This window comes from Dromiciops gliroides, chromosome 5 (genome assembly GCF_019393635.1).
Source record: "Dromiciops gliroides isolate mDroGli1 chromosome 5, mDroGli1.pri, whole genome shotgun sequence".
Classification (NCBI taxonomy): domain Eukaryota; kingdom Metazoa; phylum Chordata; class Mammalia; order Microbiotheria; family Microbiotheriidae; genus Dromiciops; species Dromiciops gliroides.
The window spans coordinates 211375437-211394245 of NC_057865.1; the positions used below are offsets into that span (position 1 = coordinate 211375437).

An 18809-nucleotide genomic window follows, 5' to 3' on the forward strand; every position below is an offset into this window, starting at 1 on the left:
TCTCTATTCTGATTGTAGTACTGGCCTCCCATGCTTAAACTGGTGCTTGCTGTTCTCAGACATATGAAGCCAAGTTGATATGCTGAGTGAACACTCTAATTAGAATTTTATTTTTTCCAAATTACATGTAAAAACAAATTTTGACATCAGTTAAAAAAATTGTGTTCCAATTTCTCTTCCTCCTTCTCTCTTCCCCAAGAACTCAAGCAATTCAATATGTTATACATGAATAGTCATGCAAAACATCTCCACATTAGCCAGGTTATGAATGAAAGCAGATAAAAACAAAACTTCAGATTAAGGAATTAACAAAAAATTATGTTTCAATCTGTATTCAAGTACCATCAGTTTTCTATAGATGGACTGCATTTTTCATAAGATCTTCAGAGTTGTTTTGGATCATTGCATTGCTGAAAAAAACTGAGTCATAGCCTCCTAGTGAGCCTGCCTGTCTTAAGGCTTTCCTCACTACAATCCATTCTGCTTTCAGCTGCTACAGTGATTTTCCTAAAGCATCAACTCTCTATTTGTTAAACTTCAGTAGCTACTTATCACCTCCAGGATAAAATACAAAATCTAGTGTTTGGTGTTCAAAGTCCTTTATAATCTAATGTCCTCTTTTTATAACTTGCTCCATACAAGGTGCTCTTTTATCTAGTGACACTGGGCTCATTGATATTCCTCCAATAAGATACTCTATTTCTTTGCTAGAGACATTTTCTTTTCCTTTTAAAAATTTTTATTTAGATTTTCCCCCAAGTTACATGTAAAAAACCCACAATATTTTTCACATTGATTTTTTAAAACTTTGTGTTCTAAATTTTCTTCCTCTCTCCCTCCTCAACCCTCCCTATGAAATCAAGCAAGTCAATAAAGTCATACATGTGCAGTCATACCAAACATCTTCAGGTTCTGAAAGAACATAGATAAAATAACTTTAGAAAGAGGAGCTAACAGATAAAATTATATTTCAATTTGTATTCAGATACCATCAGTTCTTCCTCTGTTGATGGTTTTCATTTTTCATATGTCCTTCTGATATCATCCTGCTTATCATTTCTTTCACAGTTACTATTGCTAACTGAATTACCCTCCATCCTATTCCCTCCCCTTGATATTTACTCTATTTCTATCTTCCTTCACCCTATCCCTCCTTGAAAATGTTTTGCTTTATACTTCTCCCTCCCCCAATCTGCTCTCCCTTCCTTCACCTCTCCCATCCCCTTCCCTTCCCACTTTCCCTCAGGGCAAAATATATTACTATACCCACTTAAGTGTTTATATTATTCCCTCTTTGAGCCAATTCTGATGAGAGTAAGGTTCACTCACTCCCTCATTCCTTCCCCATCTTCCTCTCCACTCCATAAGCTTTTTCTTTGTTTTTTTTTAAATGTGAGCTACTTCTCCCTAGTCCACCTCTCCCTTTCCATTTCTTCCAGTGCATTCCTCTTATCCCTTAACTTTATTTTTATTTTTAAAAAATTTACTTATTTATTTATTTTAGTTTCAACATTTGTTTAGATAAGATTTCCATTTTCAAATTTTTCTCCCTCCCCTCCCTCCCCCCCCAGACAGCAGGTATACGCACACACACACACACACACACACACACACACACACACACACACACATACACACACACACATATAATAACATTAAAAATATTTCTGTATTAATCATGTTATATGAGAAGAATCAGAGCAAAAAGTAAATATCTCAAAAAAGAAAAACATTAGCACCAAAACCAAAAGAAATAGTATGGTCCAATCAGTGTCCATATTCCGCAGTTCTTTTTTTTTTTTCTGGATTTGGAGAGCCTTTTCCATCATGAGTCCTTTGGAACTTTCTTGTACCATTGGATTGGTGAGAAGAACCTAGTCTATCACACCTTAACTTTATTTTAAAGATGTCATCATGGTGTGGCAGCTAGGCGACACTGTGGACAAAGCACCAAACCTGGACCAAGGAGGCCCCAAGCCCAAATCCATTCCCAGGGGCAGCTAGGTGGCACAGTGGATAGAGCACCGGACCTGGAGTCAGGAGTACCCGAGTTCAAATCCGGCTTCAGACACTTAAAATTTACTAGCTGTGTGATCCTGGGCAAGTCACTTAACCCCAATTGCCCCACTAAAAAACAAAAAAACAAAAAACAAAAACCAAATCCATTCCCAGACATAAGCCACCCCACTCTGCCTGCCCCACAAAAAAACAAGGATAAACAAAAAATAATGCTTTACAGATATCATCCCTTCATATTCAATTCACACCTGAGCTTTCTGTCTAAATATATTCCTTTCAGCTGCCCTAATACTGAGAAAGTTCTTATGAGTTAGAAGTATTATCTTAGCATGTAGGAATGTAAGCAATTTAACCTTTTAATATTCCTTATGATTTCTTTTTCCTGTTTACCTTTTTATGCTTCTCTAGGGTCTTGTATTTGAAACTCAAATTTTCTATTCAGTTCAGGTCTTTGCATCACAAATGCCTAAAAGTCCTCTTTTTCATGGCAGTCCCATTTTTAACCCTGAAAGATTATACACAGTTTTGTTGGGTAGGTGATTCTTGGCTATTGTCCCAGTTCCTTTGCTCTCCAGAATATCATATTCCATGCCTTCTGGTCCTTAAATGTAGAAGCTGCTAGATCTTGTGTTATCCTGACTGTGGCTCCACAATACTTGAATTGTTTCTTTCTGGCTGCTTGAAATATTTTCTCCTTGACCTGGGAGCTCTGGAACTTGGCTATAATATTCCTGGAGGTTTTCCTTTTGGGATCTCTTTCAGGGGGTGGATTATTTAAATTTCTATCTTACCTTCTGCTTCTAGAAGATCAGGACAATTTTTCCTGACAATTTCTTGGAAGATGATGTCTAAACTCTTATTTTGATCATGGTTTTCAGGTAGTCCAATGATTTTCAAATTATTTCTCCAAGATCTATTTTCCAGGTTAGCTGTTTTTCCAAGGAAATATTTCATATTTCCCTCTATTTTTTATTCATTTGGATTTGTTTTATTGTGTTTTGGTTTCTCATAAAGTCACTAGCTTACATTTGTTCCATCCTAATTCTTAGGCAATTATTTTCATCAGAGAGCTTTTGTATCTCCTTTTCCACTTGGCTTTTCAAGATGTTGACTTCTTTCTCATGACTCTCCTGCATTGCTCTCATTCCTTTCTTTCATCCACTTCTCTAAATCTTCCTTCTATCTCTCCTACTTTGTCTTCAAAGTCCCTTTTGAGTACTTCCATGGCCTGAGACTAATTCATATTTTTCTTGGAAGCTTTGGATGTTGGAGCTTTGATTTTGTTATTATCTTCTTCTGAGGGTGTATTCTGGTTTATCTTTCCCCCAAAGAAGCTATGGTCTCCTGCTTTGTCTGTCTACTCATCTCAACCTGGCAGCAGATGTCTGATTCTAGAGGCATTTTCTATGGCTATCTCCCATCTCTAAAATGTTATCTCTTCTTATCTCCATCAGTAGGCTTTCTTTAAGTCCCAAGTAAAACCCAATCTACAAGAAGCCTCTCCCAACTTTCTTTAATTCTTATCCCTTATCTCTCTTTATTATTTTCTATTTATCTTGTATGTAGTTTGTACATATTTCTTCTCCCATTTGATTGTGAGCTTCTTAAGAGCAAGGATTGTCTTTTGCCTCTTTTTGAATCACCATTATTTAGTACAGTGCCTTGGACATAATAGGTGCTTAATAAATGTTTATTGACTGATTATCTTATTTTATTTATTTATTTTTGGTGAGGCAATTGGGGTTAAGTGACTTCCCCAGTGTCACATGGCTAGTAAGTGTCAAATGTCTGAGGCTTGATTTGAAGTCAGATTATCCTATCTCCAGGGCTCGTGCTCTATCCACTGTGCCCCCTAACTGTCCCCTCACTATCTTATACTTACAAAGAAAGGATAACTTTAAAGTAATGAACATTTACGTTATACCAATCTTAATGCATGCTTTCAGAATTATAAAATTGACCATACCAGATTTGGAAAGCATTCCAAGAAAAACTGATAAAATATTAATAAAACATAGGGCTCATCACCCTAAAGCAATCTTATAAACAGTAACATTTCCTTGCAAAAAAGGAGGAAGAAATTGATAAATGGTCAAAGGATATGAAGAAGAAGTTTTCAGATAACGAAACCAAAGCTATCTATAATCATTTGAAAAAATGCCCTAGATCACAACTGATCAAAGAAATGAAAATTAAAACAACTCTTAGGTATCACCTCACACCTATCAGAGTGGCAAATATAACAAAAAAGGAAAATATTGGATGTTGGAATGGAGGTGGGAAAGGTGGGATGCTAGTCCATTGCTGGTGGAGTTGTGAAAAGATCCAACCACTCTGAAGAGCCATTTGGAACTATGCTCAAAGAACTGTGCATACCCTTTGATCCAGTATTACTACTGCTAGGTTTATATCCCAAAGACATCCCCAAAAAGAGAAAAAGACCTATATGTACAAAAATGTTTATAGCAGCTCTTTTTGTGTGGTTAAGAATTAGAAAACAAAGTGATGCCCATTAATTGGGGAATAGCTATAAAAAGTGTGGTCTATGATGGTGATGGAATATTATTGTGCTATAAGAAATGAAAAGCAGATGATTTCAGAAAGTTCTGCAAAGGTTTGTATGAACTAATGTATGTAGTGAAGAGAGCAGAACCGTGAGAACATTGTGCACAGAGACAGCAATATAGTTTGATGAAGAACTGTGAAAGACTTAACTATTCTCAACAATACAATGGTCCAAGACAATCCCAAAGGATTAATGATGAAGTATACTATACACCACCAAAGAAAGAACTGATACTGACTGAACACAGACTGAAGCATGCTATTTTTCACTTTCTTTCATTTTTTACTTTTATTCAAGTTTTTGTATACAAAATGACTAAAATGGTAATGTTTTACATATTTCCACATGTATAACCTATATCTGATTGCTTACTGTCCCAGGAAGGGGTCAGGGTCAAAAGGGAAGGGAAGATAAAATTTGGAACTCAAAACTTTAAATAAAAATATTTATTATTTAAAAAAAACAAAAGGAGGAAGAATATTAATAGACATTCTTATAGCCTCCAATAAATCGGTTAAAATATTGTTGTAACAACATATCAAATCTTTAGCAAATAACAGTAAAGGATAGCAAGAACATACACTTGCATTATTTTAATATAACCAAAAGAGATTTACCTTAGCATACATGGAATAAGAAGAACCTAGGATCCAAGAATGGAATTGAAAAGCTCTCCGTGAATACTATCTGTATGTATTCACTCAAGGATATGTCAGTAAAGAAGCAACAAATAAATGGTTGTCATGTGGATTTGTTTTCTAAATGAAGACGTTCAGAACTCAGTGATTGTAACCAGAAATTATAGAATGTTTTATCTTTAAGGAGCCCAAATTAATGATCAATGTAAATTCTCCCTTGTCTCTCTCACTTTGAACAGATGTCACATATTTTCTTGGGATCAAGGCCATCCAAGGAATACCATGAGCCATCCAATCATACTTTAAAATACCTAACTTATTTTCCCTTCAATCTTCAGAGGATGAGGTGGCTCTTGTTCTTTACAAAGCTGTAATATCTCTACCTGTGGCATTGATTTCACCCTCTCCCATTTCTTGTAGCACACTGGGTTCAGCAGTCACTTATTTTCCTCTGAAATTTTCAATCTCTCTTCTACTGGGTCCTACTGCTTTTCTTCTGCCCAGGTTTCTTCTATCATCCCCCCCTCCCCCCCAAAAAAATTCTTGATCCTGCTACTCTGTTCTCTCTTTCTGCCTCCTTTTATTGAAAAACTTCCAGAAAGAGTAATGTATACCCTCTATTTCTTTCTCAGACACCCTTGAATGTTCCTTCTTTATCACTCTTCTAAAACTAGTCTCTAAAAGGTCACTAATGACAGATGTCCAATAACTTCCCACTTCCATCTTAATCCTTCTTGTTCTATTTCTTGGTAGAACTTTTTCTACAATTGAATTCAATTAATAATAACTCACATTTATATCAATATTTTAAGATTTATGAAGTACTTTTGTCCCAACAACACTGAAGTAGTCATTGAAACTTTAATAATAATAATAATAATGATGATGATAATAATAGCTAGCATTTATATAGTGCTTTTTAAAAGGTTTGCAAAGTGCTTTATAAGTATTATCTCATTTTATCCTCACAACAACTCTGGGATGTAGTTGTTTTTATTATCCCCATTATCTCCACAGAGGAGAAAATGGAAGCAGATGGGGGTTAAATGATAGGTGTCTGAGACTGAAATTGAACTTGTCATCCAGCACTCTATCCACTGTGTCACATATCTGTTCTAATGCGGAATAATGGACATTTTTTTTCTTCCCCACCACTCTCTCCATCTGTGGTCCAAGAAATCACCCTGACCTTTTTCCGACCGGTTCATTCATTCTGTTTCATTTTAGGTGTAGGGAATAGAGGCTACAGTCTGGCTCAGAATCCAGGAATCCAAGCTGATCTTAATCTCAGAAGACTTGCCAGAGGAAGAGGCTCATTGATTGGAACTTTAAAAAGCCATGCAATGTTTTCGATCCAAGTACCAGAATTATTCTGTAGTTTTCAGATAAGTAGCTGAGGTGAGGGATTAGAGCAAAGAAGAAAATGACTACAGTGGAGAGGAGAGAAAATGTTAGGTGGATGCAGCTGGGTGGTGAAGGGCATTTGATATGTGTACTAAAGGCACATAACCTAAAATTGTATTATAAGAAAATGAGGAAAGGAAGATGGAAAGCAAACATTTTGTGCCAGGCACTGTGCTAAACATTTTACAAATATTATTTCATATTATCCTCAAAACAATATTTGAGGAAATTGAGTGTGACAGACATGTCTTTCCCAGGATCACACAGCTGCCTGAACTTAGATTTAAACTTCTTGACTCCAGGTTCACCTAGCTGCTTATAATGATGTCTGAGAAGGTTATTAATTCTGAAGGATCAATATTATATGCCTCAAATAGTGTCATAAGAACTATACTGCAGGAACAATTTTATAAAGGGAAAGCTAAATAAACGATAGTTTCTAGATTTACAATAATTGCAATTCATTAACTAAATACAATTTGATACTATAGTTCAATAACATTAATGGAATATTTCTACAACCTTCTGTGGCTCAAGCACTCCCTGTACTTTGACATTCCCTCATCTCATAATCATGCCCATTCTGTTATTTCTGCCTCAAACACATGGCCCTTACCTCACATTTATAATATAACTACCTCATCTATACTGACAGAAATCTGTACCAATCCTTCAGGGTCACCCTTAAATGTTGCCTCATGGGTAAATTCAACTAAAAGTGATTTCTACCTTTCCCAGACTCATAGAGCACTTTCTATATGACAATCTTCTATACTCACATAATCCTTTGTATGTGACTATGTTTTTTTTTATTATATTTGTACCTTTGCTGCATCTTTTATAGTGTTTCCCACACAACAGACACTCAATGAGTATTTAATGACTTAATTCAGTAAATTAACAAGTTTGGCTCCATTCATCTTACATATCTTTTTGACACGTTTCTTTCTAGGGTTCAAAGGAATCTTTAAAGACACTTTCAAGCCTTTATGTATTTTTTCCCTAAAAGCTTGGCTTCTCCTTGGGGAAAAGAGAAGAGCATTTACTATCACTTATTACCTTTCATTTTATTGAGAGTTCTTATACAAAGGAATCTTTCTGAGGGCAAGTGGTTCCAGTAAGACTGACACTGAGGAGGCTGGAGCCAAGATGGTGGAGAGAAGCCAGTAAGTTGTCAGAGCTCTCTCAAATTTCCCTTAAAAACAACATTAAATCAAGCCTCTAAACAGATTCTGAAACTACATAACCTACAAAAGGAAAGAGGATCACAATCTTCCAAACGGAGATAATTTAAAAGACTTCAGGAAAGGTCAATCTCACTTGGGCAGGAGAGGAGTGCAACTTACCTCAGTGCAGTGCAGCACAGAGGGGGTTGGTGTAAGTCAGTGGGAAGCAACTGAGGCCTCTTGATCCTGGTTCAGCGGGTTAGTGGCACAGCGGGCCAGTGGTGAGATCCACTAGCACCAGCTGAGAGAGCAGGTTGCCAGCTAGGGGGCCACCCACAGGATGGGTGTGACCAGGCCTGTCTATCCCAGCATGCATGCCAGAAGCAAGCCCAGGGCAGTGAGAAATCTGCAAGCCATAGAGGCCTCAGAGCAGAGAGCCCTTATCTCCCAGCACAAGAAGCTTGAAACAGTGACCCTGGTGCCTGAGGAGTGGACCTCAAGCTTAAAAAAAACAATAATAAGTTGCAATATGAGCAAGAAACAAAAAAGAGCTCTCACCATTGAGAACTTCTGTATCAACAGGGAAGAGACAAACACAATCTCAGATGAGGACAATACTCTCAAATTGCCTACATGTGAAGCCTCAAGAGGGAAGATGAATTGGTCTCAAGAATAAAAAGCCTTCTTGGAAGAGCTCAAAAATGATTTAAAAAATCAATTGAGAGCAAAATAACTTACTGGAATATAAAGATAAAAGTTGAATGAGTATGCCACTAATGAAGAAAAGGGATATTTTCACAGAACCAGTTTGTTTTTTCCCCTCCCCATCTCCATTTGATGTTGATCAAAGCATACCATTGGCCATTTAGTTAAAAAATACTCATTATGCCTGTGTACATACACCAGTTAGTTTACATGCAGTAAAGAAATGGGTGAAGGGAATCAAAGATGAGAGAAAACTATACTGCAGTAGTCAGGATGTGGATGAACCAAATCTTGGTTTTCTAATTGTGAATGTATTGTTTTCCTTGGGAGAACAGTTCTGGAGTAGAGTTGCAGGTTCTCTTTTTAGTAAACACCACCTGTCTGCTGCTGGAATACATCCATTGTATCTTCATCCTCCATTTCCAACTGCGCAGGTGTGTCTGTTTCATTGATTGGTTGCCCATCCAATCAGAATCTGATCTGCCTCATTGACAAACCCTGTTGTTCACAACAGGATTTCATTAGTTTACTAAGTGGTGTGTGCCTCTTAATCTTGAATTGCACCACTAACCATCTTGCCCTGCCACCTTCAAATTAATGTGGTCGTTGTTTTCAGTCTTGACTCCTTCCTTCGACGTTTCATCAGCCATGGTGAGTCCGGGGGTCTCCTCAGGCACCACTTCACAAAAGAGGCACCAGGCTGGTCCGCTCCAAGGAACGGGGGGAGAAGCAGCAGTGGCAGGAGCAGGAGGAGGAGGAAGAGGAAGGGGATGGTGGTGGTGATGGTGAGGAAGAAGAGGAGACGTTCTCACTGTTTAACAACAACAACAAAAAACCCACAAAAATATCCTTGGACTGCCTGAAAGCCATGATCAGAAAAAGAGTCTAGACACCATATTCCAGGAAATTATTAAGGAGAACTGCCCTGATATTATAGAATCAGAGGATAAAATAGTCATTGAAAGAATCCACTGATCACCTCCTGAAAAAGACCCCAAAAGGAAAACTCCAAGGAATATTTTAGCCAAATTCCAGAATTACAAGGTGAAGGAGAAAATATTCCAAGCAGCCAGAAGGAAGCAATTTAAATATCATGGAACCACAGTCAGGATTGCTCTGAACCTGGAAGCTTCAACATTAAAGGATCGCAAGGCTTGGAATATGATATTCCCGGAAGGCAAAGGAGCTTGGATAGCAGCCAAGAATCTATTACCCAGCGATACTTTGAATTCTCTTTCAGGGGAAAAGGTGGGTATTAAATGAAATAGGGGACTTTCAAGGTTTCCTGATGAAAAGACCAGAATGAAATAGAAAATTTGATCTTAACATACAAGACTCAAGAGAAGTTTAAAAAAGTAAACAAGGGGGAAAAGGTTATTCAATAAGGTTAAATTGTTTACATTCCTACGTGAGAAAATGATAGCTATACTTCTTTAGAAATATATATTTGGGCAGACAGAGGGTATAAATGTAAATTGTCCTTGATGTGATGATACAAAGAAAATTAAGTGTTTAAAAAGGGAATTTATGGGGAGAAGAGGAAAGGGGAGGTGGAATGGGGTGAATTACATATGAAGATGTACAAAAAACCTATTATAATAGAAGGAAAGAAGGGAGGGGGGAACATTGTTTCAACCTTACTCTCACTAGATTCAGAGAGGGAATAATACATTCATTTAGATAAAGAAATTTAGCATATTCTTGAGGGAAGTAAAAGGGACAGGGGAAAGGGAGGCTAATAGAAGGGAGGGCAGAAGCAGGGGAGAAAAGGGTAAAAAAAGGGAGGAGGGCTAATAAAAGGAAGGACACATTGGGGGAGGCAGGGTTAAGAAGCAAAATTTTTGTGAGGAGGAATAGGATGAAAGAAAGGGGGAAAAGTACAAAGGGGGTAAATAGAATGGAAAGAAATAGACAGCTAGTAATAACTGTGAATGTGAATGGGATGAACTCTGCCATAAAATGGAAGCGAATAACAGAGTGGATTAAAAACCAGAATCCTACAATATGCTGTTTATAAGAAACACATTTAAAGCAGAGAGGTACAAACAGAGTAAAAGTAAAAATTTGGAGCAGAATATATTATGCTTCAGCTGAAGTAAAAAAAGCAGGGGTAGAAATCCTTATCTCAGACAAAGCAAAGGCAAAAATAGATCTAATTAAAAGAGATAAGGAAGGAAATTACATCTTGCTAAAAGATACTGTAGAAAATGAAGAAATATCAAACATATATGCACCAAGTGGTATAGCATCCAAATTCTTAGAGAAGAAGTTAAATGAGTTACAAGAGAAAATAGACAGCAAAACTATACTAGTGGAGGATCTGAATCTTCCCCTCTCAGAATTAGTTAAATCTAACCACAAAATAAATAAGAAAGAAGTGAAAGAGGTGAATAGAATATTAGAAAAGTTAGACATGATAGATGTCTGGAGAAAACTGAATGGGGATAGAAAGGAATATACCTTTTTCTCAGCAAAACATGGCACATATTAAATAATTGACCATGTATTAGGGCACAAAAACCTCATAGTCAAATGTAGAAAGGCAGAAATAGTAAATGCATCCTTCTCAGATCATGATGGAAAAAAATTACATGTAATAAAGAGCCATGGAAAGGTAGACTGAAACTTAATTGAAAACTAAATAATTTCATTCTAAAGAATGAGTGAGTCAAAAAACAAATCATAGAAACAATCAATAACTTCATCCAAGACAATGACAATAATGAGACAACAAACCAAAATCCATGGGATGCAGCCGAAGCAGTGCTTTGGGGAAATAATATATCGCTAACTGAAAAAACCAATAAAATAGATAAATCACTGTTAATTTGATTTAAAAAAAGAAAGAAGAAAACCAAATAAGCAGTATCAAAAATGAAAGGGGTGATTTCACCACCAATGAAGTGGAAATTAAAGCAATAATTAGGAACTATTTTGCCCAACTGTATGCCAACAAATTTAACAATCTAAATGAAATTGATAAATATTTACAAAAATACAAACTTCCCAGGTTAGCTGAAGAAGAAATAAAATCCTTAAATAAGCCCATGTCAGAAAAGGAATTTGAACATGCCATTAATGAACTCCTTAAGAAAAAATCTCCATGGCCAGATGGTTTTTCAAGTGAATTCTACCAAACATTTAAAGAATAATTAATTCCAATATAATACAAATTATTTGGAAAAATAGGTGAAGGACACCTATTTTATGACACAAATATGGTGTTGATACCAAAACCATGCAGAGCCAAAACAGAGAAAGAAAATTATTGACCAATTTCCCTAATGAATACTGATGCAAAAATCTTAAATAAGATACAGCAAGGAGATTACAGCAAGTGATCACTAGGATAATACACTATGACCAGGTGGGATTTATACCAGGAATGCAGGGCTGGTTCAACATTAGGAAAGCTATTAACATAATCAACCACATCAATAAGAAAACTAACCAAAATCATATGATTATCTCAATAGATGCAGAGAAAGCTTTTGACAAAATACAGCACTCATTCTTAATAAAAAACACTAGGAATAGGTGGAGCTTTCCTTAAAATAATAAGCAGTATCTACCTAAAACCATCAGCAAGCATTATATGTATTGGAGATAAGTTAGAGGCCTTCCCAATAAGATCAGGGGTGAAACAGGGATGTCCATTATCCCTCTATTCTGTAATATTGTACTAGAAATGTTAGCTTTAGCAATCAGAGAGGAAAAAGGAATTAAAGGAATTAGAATAGGCAAGGAGGAAACAAAACTATCACTCTTTGCAGATGATATGTTGGTATACTTTGCAGAGGATATGTTGGTACACTTAGAGAATCCTAGAGAATCAACTCATAAATCACTTGAAACAATTAACAACTTTAGCAAAGTAGTAAGATATAAAATAAATTCACATAAATCATGAGAATTTCTATACATGACCAACAAAGTCTAGCAGCAAGAGAAAGAAAGAGAAATTCCATTTAAAGCAATGGGTAGACAATGTAAAATACTTGGAAATCTACTTGCCAAGACAATCCCAGGAACTTTATGAACACAATTACAAAACACTTTTCACACAAATCAAATCAGATCCAAATAACCAGAAAAATATCAACTGCTCATGAATAGGCCAAGCTAATATTATAAAAATGACAATTCTACCTAAATTATTTTATTTATTCAGTCAGACTACTTAAATATTATTTTAAAGAGCTAGAAAAATAATAACAACATTCATCTGGAAAAACAAAAGGTCAAAAATGTCAAGGGAAATCATGAAAGAAAAATACACAGGAAGGTGGGCTAGCTGTACCAAATCTGAAGCTTTACTATAAAGCAGCGGTCATCAAAACTATTTGGTACTGGCTACAAAATAGAGTAGAGGATCAATGGAATAGGTTAGGAACAGGAGACTTAAGTAATGTACTGTTTGATAAACCCAAAGACTCTAGCTACTGGGATAGGAGCTCAGTATTTGACAAAAACTTCTGGGAAAACTGGAAGATAGCATGGCAGAAACTAGGCATAGACCAACATCTTACACCTTATACTAAAATAAGGTCAAAATGGGTACATGATTTAGACATAAAGGGTGATACCATAGGTAAATTATGAGAGGAAGGAATAGTCTACCTTTCAGATCTTTGGAAAGGGGAACAGTTTATGACCAAACAAGAGATAGAGAGTATTATGAAATACAAAATGGATTATTCTGATTACATTAAATTAAAAAGGTTTTGTACAAACAGAAGGAATGCATCTAAAATTAGAAGGGAGGCAGAAAACTGGGAAACAATTTTTATAGCCACTACTTCTGATAAAGGCCTCATTTCTAAAAATATATCAGGAACTAAATGAAATTTATAAGAATCCAAGTCATTCCCCGATTGAGAAATGGTCAAAGGATATGAAACAGGCAGTTTTCTGATGAAGAAATCAAAGCTATCTATTGCCACATGAAAAAATGCTCTAAATCACTATTGATTAGAGAAATGCAAATTAAAACACCTATCAGATTGGTTAATATGACAAAAAAGGAAAATAATAAATGTTGGAGAAGCTGTGGAAAAAATGGGACACTCATGCATTGTTGGTGGAGCTGTGAACTGATCTAACCATTCTGGAAAATAATTTGGAATTACACCCAAAAGGCTATAAAGCTGTGCATACCCTTTGACCCAGCAATACCACTATTGGGTCTTTTCCCCAAAGAGATAAAAAAACGGGAATAAGGCCCATGTGTACAAAGATATTCATAGCTGTTCTTTTTGCGATGGCAAGGAATTGGAAATTGTGGGGCTGCCCATCGGTTGGGGAACGGCTGAACAAATTGTGGTATATGAATATAATGGAATTCTATTATGCTGTAATAAACATTGAACAGGCAGATTTCAGAGAAACCTAGAACTTGCATGGACTGATGATGAGTGAGATGAGCAGAACCAGAAGAACATTGTACACAGTATCATTAACATGTGTTGATCAACTGTAATAGACTGATTCTTCTCAGCAATACAATGGTACAAGATAGTTCCAAAGGACTCATGATGGAAAAGGCTCTCTAAATCCAGAAAAAAACAAAACTGCGGAATATAGATGCAGATTGAACCATGCTATTTCTTTTGGTTTTTTTTTTGTGCTGTTTTTCTTTTTTGAGGTTTTTTCTTTATGCTCTGATTCTTCTCTTATTACATGACTAATGCAGAATTGTATTTAATATTATTGTACATATATAATCTATATTAGATTACTTGCTGTCTTGGGGAGGGGGGAGGGAGGGAAAATTTTGAAACTAGAAATCTTATAAAAACAAATGTCAAAAACTAAAAAAAAACCCACTTAAAAACAAAAGACTGGTACTGAGAACAATCCCACTATCTAATGGTTGAGAGCAAATAAATATGTCTTCCAGCTCAGACTTTTACCAAACTTAGTCCATTGTCTATGTATGGTTTAAAAATGGTTTTTGTTAGCCAGAGCTAGATTGGCTCATTTACAATCTATTAATATTCTTAAAAATTAGTTATACATCTTCTAGTCTTTGGATCTCAGGAAAATATGGAATTTGTCACAAATTTAAGTGTCCATGTTAATCTCTGTCACTTCAATTTTAGTTTTTTGTTGTTTAATTATTTTTCAGTTGTGCCTGACTCTTCATGACGCTATCTGGCATTTTCTTGGTAAAAGGTATTGGAGTGATTTTCCATTTCCTTCTCTGGCTCATTTTACAGATAAGGAAACTGAGGCAAATGGGTCACACAACTCATGTTGGAGGCTGGATATGAACTCAGGTCTTCCTGAATCCAGGCCCTATCCTCACTATTCCTATTCCTGACTCTATTCACTGTGCCATCTAGCTTTCCTAATATTAGTTTATATGCTGCCAAAATAAGCATTATAGTTAGCAAATTTGGGTCAATCTGTCCTTTGAAACTAATGTAGAAATCAATGAGATGACATGCCCCAGAGTCTTGTTTTTGGTTTTAGTGCTGGCCATGTCCTTCTTAGTGATACCACAACACAATAATAAAGTGTGAAGCAACTACTCCAAAATAATACATCTCATTGCTGTGTGAAATTCTACACAACCACCCCCCCCTTTATTTACTGAATTCATATGTCTGGATTATCTTGTCTTGACACAAAAAAAGAAGAGACCTTTAGGAAAGGTAGAGGCAAGGAAAAAGGGGGTCAAAGGAAATTTCTTCATTTCTGTGCTCACAATGACAAACTTCCTTGTCTATATTCTAGATATTTCCTTTTTCTTCCCCCTACTTAGTCCAATGCCATTTTATCCATTTGCTAGGGCAAATGCTATGGGATTTTTTACATTTCTCCAGTAAATTGTACACAGAATTCTAGTACATGATAATCAATTGTTGTCCACACTTCATGGGAACTGCTTTCAGCATGTTCTTCCTCCTACTTTCTTCTTTCCCCTCTCCCTTACATCTTTTCACTTCTCCCCGAGTAATCTTTCACCCAGATGGCTATGTTTCCTTATCTTTGCCTAGCACTGAAATATGCTCTCAGAGTTTCTAGAGGAGCTCTCCCAAACCTAAGATACCATTAATATTTTGAGGCAAGAAGTCCTGACTTCAAGTATTAGAAACTTAAGGAGAATACTAATTTTCTGTTCTCTCCTTTGTGGACTTTAAGGAGGTAATTACTTACTGAAATGTGTAGTTAAGGCTCTGTTCTAACAGCTGACCAATCTTATCAGGACATGGATGATTTTAAAAAATCTAAAATAATATAAAAATTCTTACTAGTCATCTGAGGCAGTCTAAATTGATGTCATAGGATCTACATATAGGTACAAGGGCACTAGGATCTACAGGTACAAGGGAACTATTTGTATGTTTCTTTGTATTATATTTTAAATTAATTTTGTTAAATATTTCCCAATTACATTTTATTTATTTTATTTTTTATCTATTTAATTGTTTTTGGTGAGGCAATTGGGGTTAAGTGACTTGCCCAAGGTCACACAGCTAGAGTGTCAAGTGTCTGAGGTCAGATTTGAACTCAGGTCCTCCTGATTCCAGGGCTGGTGCTCTATCTACTGTGCCACCTAGCTGCCCCCAATTATATTTTAAATAAACATTTTATTTAATATTTTGTGTTCCAAATTCTATTCCTCTTTTCCTCCCTTCTCTCCCCTATCCCTGATGTAGCATGCAATCAGATATAGCTTATACATGTGTAATTATGTAAAAAATTACCATGTTAGTAATTTTGTATAAGAACACTGGAATAAAAGAAAAAAAAATAAAGTGAAAAATAGCATGCTTCAGTCTGTGTTCAATCAATATTAGTTCTTTCTCTGGAGGTGGATAGTATGCTTCATAATTAGTCTTTTGGGGTTGTTTTCAATCACTGTATTGCTGAGATTAAATTATTAAATTATTCACAGTTCTTCACCAAACAATGTTGCTGTCACATTGTGCACAATGTGCTCCTGGTTCTGCCCACTTCACTATACATCAGTTCATATAAGTCTTTCCAAGCCTTTCAGAAATCATCCTGCTTGTCATTTTTTATAACACAGTAATATTCCATTACAATCACATATCACAGTTTGTTAAGTCATTCCTCAATTGATGGGCATTCCTTTGATGTCCAATTCTTAGGAAACAGAAAAAGAACTGTTATAAATATTTTTGTACAAATAAGTCCTTTCCCCTTTTTTGGAGGTGTTTTTGGGATATAAACCTAGTAGTGGTATTGTTGGGTCAAAGAGTATGCATAGTTTGATAGCCCTTTAGATCTTTTCACAACTTCCACCAACAGTGGATTCAAGGGCAGTATTTGGGAGAAACTATGTAAAGTTCATGTGATAATAGAATAGATTGAGAGCAGAAAGAGAATTTAGAGGCCAGCTAGTCTACTCCTTCCTTCCCTCCTCCACCTTACAGATAAGGATACTTAGGCCTAGAGACAGTAAGCTGCTTGTGATAGTCATACAAGTAGTGACAGGGGCAAGACAAGTTTGACTCTAAAGGGAGTGTTTTTTGTCATTGAATCATGTTGTTTTGATTCAATGAATTTTAAATCAGAAAATTAACAGATGTGTTGAGCACCTTCTGTATGGATAGCACTGGGCTAAGTTCTGAGAAGGATCCCAAATAATCATCAGAGTCAGTTCTAGTCCTTAAGGACTTTGCCATCTCAATGAGAAGGTAAAAAAAAATGAAAGGTAAAACTTTTAACAGAAGGGAAGTGATAAGAAAATGGCATTGATTGTCAGAGTTCAGAAGAAAGGGACAATAGACTTCTCTCTACTATAATCAGGTTTTCCTATAATTAATCCATGACAATTTCATTATATCTTTTAAAAGTAACTATTTGTGAAACTTCAGACTTTAGGTTTTTCCCCTCAGAGGCCACTGGAGGGCTCCCTGCCTCAAATTTTACAAATGAACTCCAGCTATAATCTAAATGCAGATGGCTTTTTAAAATTTCATTCAGAAGTTTTATGGAAACTACCATGATTTTGAAAACCTGGTGAGTGAATGTGTTATATCTAAAAAAGTGGGATGAATAACATTTAACAGGTGCTGTATTGAAAGTCAGCTATGGCTAGAAGTCATGCAAGGGTGTTACCACATAACTCCTCTTGTACACCTGAGGTCAGGCTTCCCACACCCTGTGACTACATTTGAGCCCACGCACAATTCATTTAATACACTAAGAAGCAGCCTGTCTCTGTTTTATACTGCTTTCTCCACCCTAGGCTCAAATTTGTTGTAGGTTTGGGATAACTGTTCAAATACTCCAACAACTGCTGATGGGTGTGACTACAGAAGATGATCTCTCCCTTAGACTTATCATGGGGGAGGCTTTCCTCCATCTTGTTATGAAGGAGTAGAGCAGCAGAGGATCTGGGGAAGTTATGTCACTGACACCAATAGCACTTCCTTAGGCCTTCCCACCCTAAAAAAGCATGGTAACTGGGGAAATAGAACTGTGAAATAGTAGAAGCATGAGTCTGGAAAGGTTGCTTCCACCAAGGTATGTTGTAAGGTTAAGATTGATTACCTTAGTAAGATTTTTTTTTTTTTTTGCAAAAGAAGCAAAAAGCTTCTTTCTACTTGCTATCACATGGAATTGAGGGAAGCAAATTCACAACATTGTCAGATTTAGATCTCAACCACTTTGCTTGTCTCAAACCAATTCTCACTGGTGGTCCATAGCAAGACTTAGAAGTGAAAAACAGTAAGAACCTAAGCAACCTATAACTAGCATAATTTGTTAATTCATAGATTATCTCATGTCAGTGCCTTCCCTCAGAGATTATCTTCAAATTATACTATAAAAATTTTATTTGATTATGGTTGTTTGCACGTTGCCTCTCCATTAGATGATGATGTCCTTAAGGCCAGGAATTATCTTTTTTTCTTTTATTTGTATATCCAGAACCTAGAACAGTGCTTGGCACATGGTGGGTGCTTCATAAATACTTTTTGGCTTATTGCTGCTGACCTCTTCAAACAAAAAAGAAAGAAAAAAAAGATAGTAGGAATTTTTGTCAACTTGACATGACATTTGTTCTAAACTTCCACTTTATGATTGAATTGTTTTAAGTAAATTGTTTCTCTAGAGTTGTTTTTCAATAACAAGGTAAGCACTTGTGTGCTATGATGTAACAAATAAATGTATTTAAACAAATGATAAGTATACGTGAACTCTCATTATATGTAAAACATCATCAATAGAAAAATGTTATAAACAGCTTTATAAGTAGTGTATGTAATAAACTACCAATTAGAGTATGTGGTAAATGAATTAGGAATACCCACAGCTAAAAATCTACTGGAGACC

At 36.0% G+C, this 18809-nt stretch overlaps 1 pseudogene; it reads right to left on the reverse strand.

Annotated features, from left to right (window-relative positions):
• Positions 1–8861: 8861 nt before the first annotated feature.
• LOC122730011 lies at positions 8862–9148 on the reverse strand (annotated as a pseudogene).
• Between the last annotated feature and the right edge of the window lie 9661 nt (positions 9149–18809).